This window comes from Engystomops pustulosus, chromosome 7, assembly GCF_040894005.1.
Source record: "Engystomops pustulosus chromosome 7, aEngPut4.maternal, whole genome shotgun sequence".
Classification (NCBI taxonomy): domain Eukaryota; kingdom Metazoa; phylum Chordata; class Amphibia; order Anura; family Leptodactylidae; genus Engystomops; species Engystomops pustulosus.
Window position 1 is genome coordinate 9,684,693 of NC_092417.1, and position 20,025 is coordinate 9,704,717.

At 46.2% G+C, this 20,025-nt stretch overlaps 1 long non-coding RNA gene across 1 annotated transcript in view; it reads left to right on the plus strand.

Moving 5' to 3' along the window:
• The window catches only part of LOC140069262 (uncharacterized), a 37,360-nt gene extending 28,270 nt beyond the window's left edge, over nucleotides 1-9,090 (plus strand). The window contains exon 4 of the long non-coding RNA XR_011848767.1: nucleotides 8,187-9,090. This is a non-coding gene — a long non-coding RNA (uncharacterized lncRNA). The remainder of the gene's footprint in view (nucleotides 1-8,186) is intronic.
• The last annotated feature ends 10,935 nt before the right edge of the window (nucleotides 9,091-20,025 follow it).

The following is a 20,025-nucleotide window of genomic DNA, read 5'->3' on the forward strand; positions in this document are numbered from 1 at the left end:
CACCTGTCTTTCATTTTGTATTTTGGCTGATTTGATTTCTTTTTTACAGATTTTGGTAAGTTTTTTGTAAGTATTGAAAGCCTCAGGTGACCCGTCAGATTTATATTTTTTAAATGCCCTCTTTTTCTCATTAATTGCCCTTTTAACTGTAGCTGTAAGCCACGCGGGGTGTAATCTAGCCTGTCTATACTTGTTACCTGTAGCCACGCGGGGTGTAATCTAGCCCGTCTATACTTGTTACCTGTAGCCACGCGGGGTGTAATCTAGCCCGTCTATACTTGTTACCTGTAGCCACGCGGGGTGTAATCTAGCCCGTCTATACTTGTTACCTGTAGCTGTAGCCACGCGGGGTGTAATCTCGCCCGTCTATACTTGTTACCTGTAGCTGTAGCCACGCGGGGTGTAATCTCGCCCGTCTATACTTGTTACCTGTAGCTGTAGCCACGCGGGGTGTAATCTCGCCCGTCTATACTTGTTACCTGTAGCTGTAGCCACGCGGGGTGTAATCTCGCCCGTCTATACTTGTTACCTATTGGAATAAATTTAGAAGTATAAAAACCCAGGATAGATTTGAATTTCTCCCATGTAACATTAGTATCACCATGTGACAGTATCTGATCCCAGTCTGTATCCACTAGTGCAGCCCTGAATTTTTGGAAATTAGCCCTCTTAAAATTCAAAGTTTTCGATTTTCCCACCTGTTTCTGCTTTTTAAAGTTTAAGAGGAAAATAATTATATTATGATCGCTGTTCCCAAGGGGTTCCCGGACACTGACATTTTGGACAATCTCCTCATTGTTAGAAATCACAAGGTCCAACAATGCGTCACCTCTTGTGGGATCTTCTACAAGCTGCAACATAAAATTATCCTGAAGAATATTCATAAAATGTCTTCCCTTCACAGATGAAGACGAGCCCTGACCCCAATTTATATTTGGAAAGTTAAAGTCTCCCATTATCACTACGGTCCCCTCCTGTGCAGCCCGCTCCATCTGTTTATATAGGTGACCCTCTATTTCCTCAGAGATGTTAGGGGGTCTATAAATTACACCAAAAATAATTTTTTCAAAGCTCGCTTGGCTTTGAATTTCAACCCACAAAGTTTCAGCCTCCTCACACTCTTCTGAGACCACTGACTCATTCACAATCGCTTTTAAGTCTCTTCTGACATACAGACACACACCACCTCCCCCCTATTACATATATACAGACATACACCACCTCCCTCCTATTACATACAGACATACACCACCTCCCCTCCTATTACATACAGACATACACCACCTCCCCCCTATTACATACAGACATACACCACCTCCCCCCTATTACATACAGACATACACCACCTCCACCCTATTACATACAGACATACACCACCTCCACCCTATTACATACAGACATACACCACCTCCCCTCCTATTACATACAGACATACACCACCTCCCCTCCTATTACATATATATACATACACCACCTCCCCTCCTATTACATATATACACATACACCACCTCCCCTCCTATTACATACAGACATACACCACCTCCCCGCTATTACATACAGACATACACCACCTCCCCTCCTATTACATACAGACATACACCACCTCCCCTCCTATTACATACAGACATACACCACCTCCCCTCCTATTACATATATATACATACACCACCTCCCCTCCTATTACATACAGACATACACCACCTCCCTCCTATTACATACAGACATACACCACCTCCACCCTATTACATACAGACATACACCACCTCCCTCCTATTACATACAGACATACACCACCTCCCCTCCTATTACATATATATACATACACCACCTCCCCTCCTATTACATATATACACATACACCACCTCCCCTCCTATTACATACAGACATACACCACCTCCCCTCCTATTACATATATATACATACACCACCTCCCCTCCTATTACATACAGACATACACCACCTCCCTCCTATTACATACAGACATACACCACCTCCCCTCCTATTACATACAGACATACACCACCTCCCCTCCTATTACATACAGACATACACCACCTCCCCTCCTATTACATATATATACATACACCACCTCCCCTCCTATTACATATATACACATACACCACCTCCCCTCCTATTACATACAGACATACACCACCTCCCCGCTATTACATACAGACATACACCACCTCCCCTCCTATTACATACAGACATACACCACCTCCCCTCCTATTACATACAGACATACACCACCTCCCCTCCTATTACATATATATACATACACCACCTCCCCTCCTATTACATACAGACATACACCACCTCCCTCCTATTACATACAGACATACACCACCTCCACCCTATTACATACAGACATACACCACCTCCCTCCTATTACATACAGACATACACCACCTCCCCTCCTATTACATATATATACATACACCACCTCCCCTCCTATTACATATATACACATACACCACCTCCCCTCCTATTACATACAGACATACACCACCTCCCCGCTATTACATACAGACATACACCACCTCCCCTCCTATTACATACAGACATACACCACCTCCCCTCCTATTACATACAGACATACACCACCTCCCCTCCTATTACATATATATACATACACCACCTCCCCTCCTATTACATACAGACATACACCACCTCCCTCCTATTACATACAGACATACACCACCTCCCCTCCTATTACATACAGACATACACCACCTCCCTCCTATTACATACAGACATACACCACCTCCCCTCCTATTACATATATATACATACACCACCTCCCCTCCTATTACATACAGACATACACCACCTCCCCTCCTATTACATATATATACACATACACCACCTCCCCTCCTATTTGCCCTGTCTTTCCGAAAGAGTGAAAAACCTTGAATATTAACACCCCAATCATGCGATGCATCGAGCCATGTCTCTACTACACCAACAACATCTAACTGTTCCTCTAATATCAGAGCCTCAAGCTCGCCCATTTTGCCTGTGATACTTCTGGCATTTGTGAACATACAATTTAATTTTCCACAGTTATTTATCCGATTTAAAGTAATTTTACTGGCACATATATCCTCACCACTGTACTGTAACTTGTGGATCTCCTTATCCACTGCCTTAGGCCCCCATACACCGCCCACATCACCACCCACCAACATAACCTGTCCCCTCTCTGACCTGTCTACCCCTTCAGTGTCTTCCTTTTCCTCCTCCCCCGATCCTAGTTTAAATACTCCGCCACCCCTGCTAGGATCTTCTCCCCCAGCACAGCAGCCCCCCTTCCACTTAGGTGCAAGTTATCTGCAGAAAACAGCTAGTACCCCAGTGAAAAGTCAGCCCAATGCTCTAGGAACCCAAATCCCTCTGCTCTACACCAGGATCTGAGCCATGCATTTAACTCCCTGAGCTCCCGCTGTCTGCTCTGTGTAGCGCATGGCACAGGTAGAATTCCGGAGAATACTACCTTGGAGGTCCTTTCCTTAAGCTTTGAACCTAGTTCTTTAAAATTATTCTTCAGGCTCCTCCACCTGCCATCTATTCTGTCATTGGTACCAACATGGACCACGACAGCTGGGTCATCCCCAGCCCCTCCCAGTAATTTATCCACCCTTTCCACCACATGCCGAACCCTGGCACCAGGGAGACAGCAAACCATTCGGTTGAGGCGGTCTTGGCGACAAATTATTCTATCCGTCTTCCTGATTATAGAGTCCCCTACAACCACTAGCTGCCTTGGCTTGCCTGCACTCCCATCCACCCTACTACTAGCTGGTCTGCTCCCCCGGCTGTGAGGGAGAGCAGGATCCGCTAGGGCTGCCATTTCTGACACTGACGTCCTTACATCATTGCACAATTTTGCAATTTTGCTTGGATGTTCAGAGTCAGAGTTGGCCTTCCTTTTCTTTGACCCCTTCCTACTCCCTCTAGTTACAGTAACCCAACTACCCACCTGGCCCTGCTGGCTTTCCTCTCCACCCTCCACTTCTACCCCGCTTATTGCTTGCTCAGTGAGCGGCATACTCCTCTCAAGATTGTCAATTGCTCGCAGCCGTGCAATATCTTCCTCCAGATCTCTAACACAAGCTTCCAGTAGAAAAATATGGGCACATCTGTCACAGCGGTATTCACCCTGGAACTCTTGCTCCAGCAGTGTATACATGCGGCAGAGTGTGCACTGGAGCATACCACCAATCTTGCTAGCCATATCCTAGTAACAAAACTGTGATGAGTATATAAATCAAGAGATATAAAATGTAGGTTACTTACAGTTCTGTGGACTTCTCTTTTTCAAACTCTGCTTTTTTCAACTCCACTTATGCTCACAAGCCACTTAGAACCACAAGCCAAAATTGAGTGAGCTCAAAAGTGAGTTGCTAGACCTTAATTTATCAGGTGTGAACACTAATCCCTCCTCCCAATTAGCAGACCAGGCAAAGAAAGGAAAAAAAAAAATCTATTTAAATTGTGACACTAAGAAAAGTGCCTCGCTATTGCCTATATACTCAGTCCACAATCACCCAAACAACAGATTCACTCTTAACACACACAAAACTCCGCTTTTTTCAACTCACTTAAGTTCACTAGCCACTTAGAATCACAAGCCAAAACTGAGCGAGCTGAGTTCTACCATCACCATAGACAGGGGACATCCTCTACACCTAGAGGAGAGGAGGTTCTACCATCACCATAGACAGGGGGCATCCTCTAACACCTAGAGGAGAGGAGGTTCTACCATCACCATAGACAGGGGACATCCTCTACACCTAGAGGAGAGGAGGTTCTACCATCACCATAGACAGGGGGCATCCTCTACACCTAGAGGAGAGGAGGTTCTACCATCACCATAGACAGGGGCATCCCCTACACCTAGAGGAGAGGAGGTTCTACCATCACCATAGAAAGTAGGCATCCTCTACACCTAGAGGAGAGGAGGTTCTACTATCACCATAGACAGGGGGCATCCTCTACACCTAGAGGAGAGGAGGTTCTACCATCACCATAGACAGGGGGCATCCTCTAACACCTAGAGGAGAGGAGGTTCTACCATCACCATAGACAGGGGCATCCTCTACACCTAGAGGAGAGGAGGTTCTACCATCACCATAGACAGGGGGCATCCTCTACACCTAGAGGAGAGGAGGTTCTACCATCACCATAGACAGGGGACATCCTCTACACCTACAGGAGAGGAGCTTCTACCATCACCATAGACAGGGGGCATCCTCTACACCTAGAGGAGAGGAGGCTCTACCATCACCATAGACAGGGGGCATCCTCTACACCTAGAGGAGAGGAGGTTCTACCATCACCATAGACAGTGGGCATCCTCTACACCTAGAGGAGAGGAGGTTCTACCATCACCATAGACAGGGGACATCCTCTACACCTAGAGGAGAGGAGGTTCTACCATCACCATAGACAGGGGGCATCCTCTACACCTAGAGGAGAGGAGGTTCTACCATCACCATAGACAGGGGGCATCCTCTACACCTAGAGGAGAGGAGGTTCTACCATCACCATAGACAGGGGACATCCTCTACACCTAGAGGAGAGGCAGTTCTACCATCACCATAGACAGGGGACATCCTCTACGCCTAGAGGAGAGGGGGTTCTACCATCACCATAGACAGGAGGCATCCTCTACACCTAGAGGAGAGGCGGATCTACCATCACCATAGACAGGGGGCATCCTCTACACCTAGAGAAGAGGAGGTTCTACCATCACCATAGACAGGGGACATCCTCTACACCTAGAGGAGAGGAGGTTCTACCATCACCATAGACAGGGGGCATCCTCTACACCTAGAGGAGAGGAGGTTCTACCATCACCATAGACAGGGGGCATCCTCTACACCTAGAGGAGAGGCGGATCTACCATCACCATAGACAGGGGGCATCCTCTACACCTAGAGGAGAGGTGGTCCTACCATCACCATAGACAGGGGGCATCCTCTACACCTAGAGGAGAGGAGGTTCTACCATCACCATAGACAGGGGACATCCTCTACACCTAGAGGAGAGGAGGTTCTATCATCACCATAGACAGGGGACATCCTCTACACCTAGAGGAGAGGAGGTTCTACCATCACCATAGACAGGGGGAATCCTCTACACCTAGAGGAGAGGAGGTTCTACCATCACCATAGAAAGGGGGCATCCTCTATACCTAGAGGAGAGGAGGTTCTATCATCACCATAGACAGGGGACATTCTCTACACCTAGAGGAGAGGAGGCTCTACCATCACCATAGACAGGGGGAATCCTCTACACCTAGAGGAGAGGAGGTTCTATCATCACCATAGACAGGGGGAATCCTCTACACCTAGAGGAGAGGAGGTTCTACCATCACCATAGACAGGGGGAATCCTCTACACCTAGAGGAGAGGAGGTTCTACCATCACCATAGACAGGGGGAATCCTCTACACCTAGAGGAGAGGAGGTTCTATCATCACCATAGACAGGGGACATCCTCTACACCTAGCGGAGAGGAGGTTCTACCATCACCATAGACAGGGGGCATCCTCTACACCTAGAGGAGAGGAGGTTCTACCATCACCATAGACAGGGGGCATCCTCTACACCTAGAGGAGAGGAGGTTCTACCATCACCATAGACAGGGGGCATGCTCTACACCTAGAGGAGAGAAGGTTCTACCATCACCATAGACAGGGGGCATCCTCTACATCTAGAGGAGAGGAGGTTCTACCATCACCATAGACAGGGGGCATCCTCTACACCTAGAGGAGAGGAGGTTCTACCATCACCATAGACAGGGGGCATGCTCTACACCTAGAGGAGAGAAGGTTCTACCATCACCATAGACAGGGGGCATCCTCTACATCTAGAGGAGAGGAGGTTCTACCATCACCATAGACAGGGGGCATCCCCTACACCTAGAGGAGAGGAGGTTCTACCATCACCATAGACAGGGGACATTCTCTACACCTAGAGGAGAGGAGGTTCTACCATCACCATAGACAGGGGACATCCTCTACACCTAGAGGAGAGGAGGATCTACCATCACCATAGACAGGGGACATTCTCTACACCTAGAGGAGAGGAGGTTCTACCATCACCATAGACAGGGGGCATCCTCTACACCTAGAGGAGAGGAGGTTCTACCATCACCATAGACAGGGGGCATCCTCTACACCTAGAGGAGAGGAGGTTCTACCATCACCATAGACAGGGGACATCCTCTACACCTAGAGGAGAGGAGGTTCTACCATCACCATAGACAGGGGGCATCCTTTACACCTAGAGGAGAGGAGGATCTACCATCACCATAGACAGGGGGCATCCTCTACACCTAGAGGAGAGGAGGTTCTACCATCACCATAGACAGGGGGCATCCTCTACACCTAGAGGGTAGGAGGTTCTACCATCACCATAGACAGGGGGCATCCTCTACACCTAGAGGAGAGGAGGTTCTACCATCACCATAGAAAGGTTCATCCACTACACCCAGAGGAGAGGAGGTTCTACCATCACCATAGACAGGGGGCATCCTCTACACCTAGAGGAGAGGAGGTTCTACCATCACCATAGACAGGGGCCATCCTCTACACCTAGAGGAGAGGTGGCTCTACCATCACCATAGACAGGGGGCATCCTCTACACCTAGAGGAGAGGAGGTTCTACCATCACCATATACAGGGGGCATGCTCTACGCCTAGAGGAGAGGAGGTTTTACCATCACCATAGACAGGGGGCATCCTCTACACCTAGAGGAGAGGAGGTTCTACCATCACCATAGACAGGGGGCATCCTCTACACCTAGAGGAGAGGAGGTTTTACCATCACCATAGACAAAGGTTCTTTACTGTAAGAGCAGTGAGACTGTGGAACTCTCTGCCGCAGGAGGTTGTTATGGCGGACTCTATGTACATGTGCAGGAGAGGCCTGGATGTCTTTCTAGAGAGCAAAAATATCACGGGTTATGGGGATAAAACATTTATTTAATTCTAAAAGGTTAGACTTGATGGACTGTCACCTTCAGGAAGTCCTTGTATAATAATCCCCAGTGTCACCAGATCTGGAGAACACAAGATGGTACAGATTCCTCCTCACACCCATCAATCCCCAACTAATCTGCGGAGATGAGGAAATCCTCACAACACAAAGTCACTAACACTGGATCTGTTTTATCTTCTAGTCTGAGGGACAATGGATTCTCTGAGGAGGAGAAGAAAGAAATAGAAAAGCTGCAAAAAAGAAAACCCAATATGAGAATATATTACTGAGGAAACCAGGAGAAGATCCCAGGACATTATGGACAATTCTTCCGCCAGTGTTAGGAGGTTTCCTGGTGAATATCACTGATAAGATGTTATACACAGTGACCCCCACTAATACCAGGTGTATACAGGAAATTTCCCGTGGAGGTGATAAGGGAATACGTCGGCGCCGCGTGGATCCAAAATACTACCAGATTGTAGTGAATATTAAAGCTTGTTCTTTATTACAGTTTAAAAACAAATAAATGAAACATTCATCATTCTGCCACTATGCTGACTGGTACGGAATTTGCATAAAGGTGCATTGGTTTATGCCCTCAGGTGAGCAGCTAAGTTTTATCATATCTATCTGTTTTTACCATAACTACTTCACGAGATCAGCGCACCTGTTTCTCTTTCCTTCCTCTCATCTCATGAAATCTTAACACCTGGTCCAGGTGCTCTAAGAGATGATTTGAAGGTAACCTCAAACTCCATTATCGTTACAGGTGTATACAGGACACATATACAGAACCTCCTGTACCATATATTATACAGGATACAAGGGGTTACACACAGTGACCCCACTAATACCAGGTGTATACAGGACACATATACAGAACCCCCTGTATCATATATTATACAGGATAGAAGGGGTTACACACAGTGACCCCACTAATACCAGGTGTATACAGGACACATATACAGAACCCCCTGTATCATATATTATACAGGATACAAGGGGTTACACACAGTGACCCCACTAATACCAGGTGTATACAGGACACATATACAGAACCCCCTGTATCATATATTATACAGGATACAAGGGGTTACACACAGTGACCCCACTAATACCAGGTGTATACAGGACACATATACAGAACCCCCTGTATCATATATTATACAGGATACAAGGGGTTACACACAGTGACCCCACTAATACCAGGTGTATACAGGACACATATACAGAACCCCCTGTATCATATATTATACAGGATACAAGGGGTTACACACAGTGACCCCCACTAATACCAGGTGTATACAGGACACATATACAGAACCTCCTGAATCATATATTATACAGGATACAAGGGGTTACACACAGTGACCCCCACTAATACCAGGTGTATACAGGACACATATACAGAACCTCCTGAATCATATATTATACAGGATACAAGGGGTTACACACAGTGACCCCCACTAATACCAGGTATATACAGGACACATATACAGAACCCCCTGTATCATATATTATACAGGATACAAGGGGTTACACACACTGACCCCCACTAATACCAGGCGTATACAGGACACATATACAGAACCCCCTGTATCATATATTATACAGGATACAAGGGGTTACACACAGTGATCCCACTAATACCAGGTGTATACAGGACACATATACAGAACCCCCTGTATCATATATTATACAGGATACAAGGGGTTACACACAGTGACCCCCACTAATACCAGGTGTATACAGGACACATATACAGAACCTCCTGTATCATATATTATACAGGATACAAGGGGTTACACACAGTGACCCCCACTAATACCAGGTGTATACAGGACACATATACAGAACCTCCTGTATCATATATTATACAGGATACAAGGGGTTACACACAGTGACCCCCACTAATACCAGGTGTATACAGGACACATATACAGAACCTCCTGTATCATATATTATACAGGATACAAGGGGTTACACACAGTGACCCCCACTAATACCAGGTGTATACAGGACACATATACAGAACCTCCTGTATCATATATTATACAGGATACAAGGGGTTACACACAGTGACCCCCACTAATACCAGGTGTATACAGGACACATATACAGAACCCCCTGTATCATATATTATACAGGATACAAGGGGTTACACACAGTGACCCCCACTAATACCAGGTGTATACAGGACACATATACAGAACCCCCTGTATCATATATTATACAGGATACAAGGGGTTACACACAGTGACCCCCACTAATACCAGGTGTATACAGGACACATATACAGAACCCCCTGTATCATATATTATACAGGATACAAGGGGTTACACACAGTGACCCCCACTAATACCAGGTGTATACAGGACACATATACAGAACCCCCTGTATCATATATTATACAGGATACAAGGGGTTACACACAGTGACCCCCCACTAATACCAGGTGTATACAGGACACATATACAGAACCTCCTGTATCATATATTATACAGGATACAAGGGGTTACACACAGTGACCCCACTAATACCAGGTGTATACAGGACACATATACAGAACCTCCTGTATCATATATTATACAGGATACAAGGGGTTACACACAGTGACCCCACTAATACCAGGTGTATACAGGACACATATACAGAACCTCCTGTATCATATATTATACAGGATACAAGGGGTTACACACAGTGACCCCACTAATACCAGGTGTATACAGGACACATATACAGAACCCGCTGTATCATATATTATACAGGATACAAGGGGTTACACACAGTGACCCCCACTAATACCAGGTGTATACAGGACACATATACAGAACCCCCTGTATCATATATTATACAGGATACAAGGGGTTACACACAGTGACCCCCCACTAATACCAGGTGTATACAGGACACATATACAGAACCTCCTGTATCATATATTATACAGGATACAAGGGGTTACACACAGTGACCCCACTAATACCAGGTGTATACAGGACACATATACAGAACCTCCTGTATCATATATTATACAGGATACAAGGGGTTACACACAGTGACCCCACTAATACCAGGTGTATACAGGACACATATACAGAACCCGCTGTATCATATATTATACAGGATACAAGGGGTTACACACAGTGACCCCCACTAATACCAGGTGTATACAGGACACATATACAGAACCTCCTGTATCATATATTATACAGGATACAAGGGTGTTAAGGAGATTGCACCTGTCTCGGACGCCACGTTGCGTCCTCTCAGCCATTTTAAAGACTCAGGATTCATGTCACATAACTTGTCTAGTGATAACTAAAGTTTGGGTGGGGTTTCTATTCAAACAAATTAAGGTAGAAAAAAAAACACAGACTCGCTAGCACCACCTAGGGGAAGGTATTCAGGGGAGCACCTGGGCATTTTGTTTATGTGAAGACAGCCAATGGTTCTACATTCCTTTGTGTGCTTACATCCAATTGTGTTGCATTTCCGGGGTCAAACCACCCAATAGAATTGCCCGCTTGTGTACTTGTACGCCCTATGCAAAGCGCCTTATGATTTTCTATAAAAGTGTCTTAGTGGCAAAAATAAACAGTTTTTGTCTTGAGCTATTCTTCAGTAAGGACAGTGTGTCTTTTCTGTGTTACTCTATTCGAGCGCCGGAAACAGAGACTCATATAATTCAAAAATCACCTTGCAATGCTGACAGGGACTGTTAAAGCCTTGTGTATCCAAAGACCCTTCTGGTCATCTTTAACATATTTGGCGCCCTTGAACCAGTGGCTCAGGTGTGGATAGCTGACCACTTAGTCAAGTTTCAAACAAGTCTATTCCTGTCCTATGAATGGAATTGACAGGTGCACCAAGGGTACACAAATTTTATTGTCTACCTTGATATGTCACTTCTGTTTCACTGGCTGGACGGACAGAGTAAGGTTGCCTCTGTGTGTAATATATTCTTACTGTTCACTGTAACCTGGGTTCACTGTGTTGGCAAAGAACCTCTTGTAAGGTGATATGACTGACTTTTGAGACCTAACAGTGACCATATATGTTGTAGAAAAGGGTCTGCAGTGCCCCTTGTGGATTGTTGAAGTAGTTGGGTGAGTTTTTGAGATTGTGACTGTTTCTATGACAGTTTTGTTTCTGTAAATGGTGTATAGAATCTGGAAGTTTGCAGAGACAAACCCTGGCCAGGTTTACGAAACTTTCCTCCGGGATTGGGATCGTCCCCATGATGCGGTAAGGGACCGCAGAGTCTCAGGGACACTGACGGAGATTTTACGGTTGAGCGTTAACTCCTTGATTTGTGAAGGTCTCTAATTTGTACTTACTGATAGTTAGCGGGGTAGTCTAGAGCTGTAGGTACGGAGGATATCTATAGTCCTTGAACAAAACAGGTATTCCACAGGTCACAATATGGGTAGTGAGCAAAGTAAGACTAGCTGGGCACTGCAGAGCTAATAAAAAAACAACTGACATAGTGTCACACAGGAAAGGTAAAGAGTGGGTGAAAAGAAGTTATGAGGTTTTGAAGTTTTTGGGTATGGTAGATGATATGGTGTGCAGAGGTGGGAGACAGCACTCGATGAAAATGGTGGCACCCAGGCAGAAGGTTGGCTTGATGTAAGTAGGTAGTTGGTTGTGAAAGTATACTGTGATGGAAAGGAAAGTGGATGAGGTTGATTACTGGAGACTTAGACCAGTGACTACTGATGGACCAGGAGAGAGTGACAGAAGGAGGAGTGCCCGCTGAAGAGAAACGGGCGATAAGGGACATTTCAAAGTTTTTGATGTGGAGAAAGTTGAAGAAAAATAGATTTTATGTATTTTCCTCCCTGGAAAAAGTAAAAAAATATGGCGTCTAGGATCCGGACTAGCACCCTCTTAGTCTCCACCCCCTTAAACCATATCAGCAGAGGTGTGGATTCAGGGAGTCAGGAGAGACCACTTATTGTGGTGCCCCCAGTTTCTCCCCAGACCATGTCACTAGTCACACCCCTGTACCTGGTGGTTAGAGAAGATGACACGCCCTACCAATCTTCAGTGGCGGCCATCTTAGAGACAGTTTATTTTCTCTGAAGTTAATTGCCTATGACTGTACTCTGTCGGCAGCCATAAAGGCTGATTGAGGACAATAGTTGTAGAAAACAACTGGTCTTTGTTGTAGTTTAGCAGCTGAGCACCTTGGAGAATCTTGATAGATGTCTGGAATAAAAGCCGGCGAAGGTGAATATTTTCACTAATTCTAGATTTCCGCTAAGAGGATTCTTGTAGTGGGAAGTTGTTTGTTTTATTAAGGTCCCGATAAAACTTATTTGATTCTGATGATTAAAAGAAAAAAATCCTGTGGCTTGGAAGTGATTTTTATAACATCTCCTGTACGTTGAAAATGGAGATGGCGGGGGCTCCAAATCTGGGCTCTTTTGGATTGGAATGCTGTGTCTGTGTTATGCTCACAGGCAGTGTGTGACCTTGGAGAGAATTCTGCTTGAGATTGATAAGACGTTGCAGATTTCTCTGTGTCCTCCATGAACAGACTAAGCAAGGACAGAGCCCCCAACTCTATGACATTTGTTTCCTTTTTGACTAAACACCAACACTTCATTTAAGTGTCCCTGGCTTTTGTTGAGACACTGCAGTCTGGCCAGAACTTTATAGGTAGTGCAGAACGCTGGGCTAGAGATAGTTATGGGAGAAACCCATGTGTGTAGATGAGATAAAGCAGAGACCTGAACAGTTAGAAGAGTTCCACTGGTTACAGCTTTTGGACACATGGGGTATGACCTGACAGTGTAGTGTACATCTAATGCACTTGCCAGCTGTTTTGTAATGGGTTATTACCAAAGGTATTAACTGACTAGAGACTTCTCAGCCAGACTGGTGTACAGAGGGACTGATAAGACTGTGACAGAAAGCCAGGGGGAACAGAGACCAGGATCAGCAGTTTCACAGACCATTGCCAAAGTGAGACAGAGAAGTTCCGTTCCCGTGAGAGAGTTGGGAATGTTACAACTGCGGGGAGGAGACATTACCAAAGTGACTGAAGTGAGTGACCACATCCTAGGAAACGGAGACGCCCCCAACAGAGCAGGACTAGGGCAGGGGGTGGTAACGGACGAGGACGTCGGCAAGCACAACCTCCCCAAGACAGAGTTAGTTCCTTTTGTTGTTCCCAGTCAAGAGAAAGACCCAGAAAGAACAGCCAGATACATGTAGGATGGTCCATGACCTCCGAGATGCCAATGAGTGTACTGACGCTCAGTGGTTCCTAATCCACACACCTCGCTGGCAGCAGTCCCTGAGAATGCCATATTCTTCACTGTTATTTGATTTGGCAAATGTTTTCCTCTCTTTGCCCCTACATGAAGATTGCCTGCACCTATTTGCCTTTACCAGTTCAGTATTCCAGTACATATGGTGCAGATTCCCACAAAGAGGGGGGGGGGGGCAAACTCCATACCCCACGGTCCTACAGGGAGTAGACCTGCAGACTAGGCCCCTTAATGGGTGATGTTCTGTTAAATATTATTGATGAACAATATTCTAATTTGGGTGTGAAAATGTACTCGGAAGAGTTGATCAAGCACAACATGGTCAATGAGATACAAATGTGAGGATTAAAATACAAATGGAGAGTAAGTGTGTAATAATCATGAGTGTAAGATCAGGACCATATATGGCCAGTACTTGAGTTGTATGGACATTCTTGATGTATACGTAAAATACAATGGAAGGAAACAACCCCCAACCACATCCATATGGCTTTACTATATAATGGTCTCTGTGTTAGCTGGTCATAAAGGAATGTTACCATATATGGTTATGGACAAGGCCAATGGAGGAGTTTGGCTCATAATGTAACTCTATAGGACTGTAGTCTTTAAAAGTGACTCGGTCCAAGGGGGATGGGCACATTGAGCATATCAGACACACACGCTGACATATGGAGGAGATTTAAGGACACAAGATGGAGATGAAGAATGGAGGAAGAAAGACCAACACAAGATGATGAAACCTTCACCTGAACATAATTTCATGGGCTGACTGTAACACATGACTAATAATCTGCACAAGTTTTCTGTATTCTGCAACCTGGACGACGGCAATAAACGTAACTTTTTATAATAATTACTTTTAGTCCTTCTATTTTTAGAAGAACATATTAAAGGACACGGGAAAGATTTAATATTCAATACGATATTTTATTACATGTTCTTTTACAGTATGTGGATGACAGTATGTTATACTGTTTTGTGCCTCCATTTTACAGGTTTGCCAGGATGCATCTATTGACCTTATGTGTTTTCTGTTCCAGAAGGGTTGCAAAGCTTCCAGAGATAAGCTCCAGTACTGCCAGGAGAAGGTGGTCTTCCTAGGCCACTGCTTCTCAGCCACTGGCAGACACCTGACAGAGGAAAGAAAGCTGGCAGTCCAGAATGTGCCCCTGCCCTGAGGCCTTAAGCCTCTTCACATGTTTCTAGGACTGGCCAGCTCCTGCAGCCTGGGATAAGGTCTGCTGTCTCCAGCCTGATGTTGCCCCTTGATGACTGCATTGCCTCTTCCCCATTTGCCCTTAGTCAGGAGGCAGTTGATGCATTTCACAGCCTTAAGCTGGCAAATCCTGTCTGCCCCGGCCCTAGGCACATCCTATTGGATAAGACCTTTATTTTGCACTGAGTATCTAGGCCACAGGTGTCTTAGCCCAGGAACGCGGTGGCCTCCCCAGTGGCCCACTATTAAACCCGGTTACACTCGTGAGGGGAGCCCCTCATGTGTCAGTAGCTGCGGTCACCAATCTGCTCAGCAAGGCCAGTGCGTTGATCCTAGACCCTAGATCACTCAATTACTGTGTAAACCCCACATGACTTGCACAGTGGGGGGTCATTTACTAAGGGCCCGATTCGCGGTTTCCCAACGTGTTACCAGAATATTTCCCATTTGCGCCGATTTCCCCTGAATTGGCGCATGTGATCCGATTGTGGCACATCGGCACTGGCATGCAAGCGACGGAAATCGGGGGTGTGGCCGAATGAAAACCCGACGGGCTGACTCTGTACCTGACCACTTGACTGTCTCCTTCTAAGGTACCTCAACCTCCGCTGCCACCGTGGGCTAGTCGCACCGGCGGAACGACCTGGTGGTACCCCATCCCGCTTTGCGGCGGGCTCTGGTGAAGAACAGGTGCCACTTAGATTCCGGTTCTAGGTGTCAGCTAGTGCCACCTCCTGCGGTGGTCCAGAGGATCCACTGAACCTGCACCCTGACAGGCGTCCATTGCTCATCTAGTTAGAGAATTTGCCTTCCACTGCTATATCAGAGAAGGTAGGTCTATCTTGGCTGCAGTTCTCACCCCCCCTCCTCATTATCTGCAGCAGCTGCATTTCTATCTGATTATGGGTATGTTTGTATGTATGTGTAAACTGTGCATGATGTGTGTCTGTGTGTTATATGCATGTGGTAGTATATGTGTATTCTAGTGTATGGTGTGTTTATGCGTGTGATAAATTAATCACACGCATAAAAATACATATAGTACCACCAGATAGACTTGCAACACCCCTGCCAATGTATAAGCAAGGTGGTAGTTGCGAATAGCGCCCTCTCCATGTCAGGATCTATCTGATGAGCCTGTGCAACTCACCCAGAGTATAATGCTAGAAAAGGCAACAGTTAAATGGGTGTAAGTAATTATCCAATTATGTAGCTGTATTGTGATTGGAAAGGTGCTACCACCTGACCAGGGGGAGTATAAAACCCCTGTGCAGTGGGAGCAGATGGTCTTATTATGTTCTAATCCCAAAGAGACAGTGGGGGACATTTACTTAGAGTGTCGGTGTCTGCATTGGCTTTGTTACCGACCTGCTCTCGGAAAGAAGACACACATTTAATATTGTAGAGCTGTGCAGAGACATTTCTGTCCCCGAGACCATTTTCTGTCCCTGGGACCAAAATCTGTCCCAAGCACCAGAAATGTGTCCAACAGTCCCTGCTAGACCAGTTTTCTTTTGGTCTACTTTCCGCCAGTTTACAGCGCCCAAAAATGGCTGGGACACATATTAATTCTGTCTGAGTTTCCACTCCGCCAAAGCCACGCCCCTTTTCGGAGAAGAGTCGGAGCAGACGGAAAAAGTCCTTTTTTCTGTCCCCAACAGCTAATAAATAGGTAGGAAAGCAGAACATGTGGTGAGAGCGCCACAAAACTGGCGGAAACACCATAGTAAATGTCCCCCAGAGTGCTCAGTACACCTTCAGTACTGCCATGGACACTAATCCCCGGAGCTGAGTCAGGAGACTCTAGCCCAGAGCTGCAGCTTCCACAGTTTGGACACGGCTCCATCTCAATTCTCCCAGCCTGCATCTACTATCAGGCTGTGTGCACCATTCCTACGGACCACTCTCCGTGACCACTCCAGTAACCAGAATCCGATGTTAATCGAGTTTGGCTGTTGCCTGCTGTTTGAGGTTCAATAAAGAACTGTAAGTTGATTTGCACAATGTTGCCTCCGTCTGATCCCTGGATACGGCTGTCTACCACCACGGGCTTCCCCATCCATTACCCAGGGACTCCTCCTACAGATACTCAGGGGTTGCCCCCAGGAGAAACAAGTACTTCAGCCTCTCCCTCCATATTTCTTGCACACACCACCTGCTGGAGACCTGCCAGGCTGTAGGACAGTCCTCCAGTCCCCATACCAAGCACCGTGACATCAATGTGCCCTAGGCCGCAATCGCCAGCCACTCCGGTATTCTGGGCCCCGGCTGCCTCCAGGCCCCAAGAAAAGGCTATGTCCCGGTGGGGGATGTTGCACACATATACATAAACATATGCATATAACACACAAACACACCTCATGCACTTACAGCTTACTCATTCATACACATATGTGTAATATATGTGTGCAACACCCCTGCCAATGCATGGGTATGCTGGTAGTTGCGAATAGCGCCCTTTCCAGGTCAGGAGCTGCACAACGTTGCCTCCGTCTGTTCCCTGGATACAGCTGTTACCACCATGGGCTTCCCCCTCCATTACCCAGGGACTTATCTTACAGAGACTCAGGGGTTGCCCCAGGGAGAACCAGTATATCAGCCTCTCCCTCTATTGCCAGCCACTCCGGTATTCTGCTGCCTCCAGGCCCCAAGAAAGGGCTAGGCCCCGGTGGGGGATGTTGCATATGTATCACACACGTTTATGTGTAATATCCTGCACAAAAAAAAATTTCTCAATTTTGCCACTAATCTTCTGGCGTCAATAACTTTTTCATACAGCTTCCATGCAACAGAAATGTGGTGGCGGGTTGTCGGACAATCCGACTAAATCGTACTGAGTGCGGAATTTAAGTTTCAAATTGTGTCACAAGATCAAGCACTTACATGCACCAGGAAGAAAAAGGTGAACTCCTGCGGACCTGAGTGGGGAAGCGACACATGCAGGATATACACTCACTGGCCACTTTATTAGGTACACCTGTCCAACTGCTCATTAACGCTTAATTTCTAATCAGCCAATCACATGGCGGCAACTCAGTCTATTTAGACATGGTCAAGACAATCTCCTGCAGTTCAAACTGAGCATCAGTATGGGGAAGAAAGGTGATTTGAGTGCCTTTGAACGTGGCATGGTTGTTGGTGCCAGAAAGGCTGGTCTGAGTATTTCAGAAACTGCTGATCTACTGAGATTTTCACGCACAACCATCTCTAGGGTTTACAGAAAATGGTCCGAAAAAGAAAAAACATCCAGTGAGCGGCAGTTCTGTGGGCGGAAATGCCTTGTTGACGCCAGAGGTCAGAGGAGAATGGGCAGACTGGTTCAAGCTGATAGAAAGGCAATAGTGACTCAAATCGCCACCCATTACAACCAAGGTAGGCAGAAGAGCATCTCTGAACACATAGTACGTCGAACTTTGAGGCAGATGGGCTACAGCAGCAGAAGACCACACCGGGTGCCACTCCTTTCAGCTAAGAATAGGAAACTGAGGCTACAATTTGCACAAGCTCATGGAAATTTGGACAGTAGAAGATTGGAAAAACGTTGCCTGGTCTGATGAGTCTCGATTTCTGCTGCGACATTCGAATGGTAGGGTCAGAATTTGGCGTCAACAACATGAAAGCATGGATCCATCCTGCCTTGTATCAGCGGGTCAGGCTGGTGGTGGTGGTGTCATGGTGTCTTTGGGCCCCTTGGTACAACACCACAGCCTACCTGAGTATTGTTGCTGCCCATGTCCATCCCTTTATGAGCACAATGTACCCTGTAACATCTGATGGCTACTTTCAGAAGGATAATGCACCAGGTCATAAAGCTGGAATCATCTCAGACTGGTTTCTTGAACATGACAATGAGGTCACTGGACACAAATGGCCTCCACAGTCACCAGATCTCAATCCAATAGAGCATCTTTGGGATGTGGTGGAACGGGAGATTCGCATCATGGATGTGCAGCCGACAAATCTGCGGCAACTGTGTGATGCCATCATGTCACTATGGAGCAAAATCTCTGAGGAGCTTCCAGCACCTTGTTGTATCTATGCCACGAAGAATTGAGGCAGTTCTGAAGGCAAAAGGGGGTCCAACCCGTTACTAGCATGGTGTACCTAATAAAGTGGCCGGTGAGTGTAGGTCGGACAATGCAATTTCTGTGAACTCCTCAGACCGGGTAAGTTCATGTGCCCCATTGTGTTTATGATTTTTACTGTTTATTTATATTTATATGCCTTCTAGGGAAATGGGAGTCATTAGAATTTTTTGTAATATAATTGAAAAATAATAATTTATACTATTTTTCAAATCCCCTAGGATACTTTAACTACTGTTAAAGTGTGGCTGTTGACTACCGTGGGGCTGGTGCTGTGGCTACTGGCTCCTGTCGATGGCCATGCCTTTTGGCTTCTGTGTGGGGGCACTGGGACTAAATTGGCTACTGTATAGGGGCACCGTTACTATATTGGCAACTGTGAGGGGAATGTTACTATATTTGTTACTGTGGGGACATAATAGTGATCTGTAGAGTAACAACTGAACAGAGGATAGA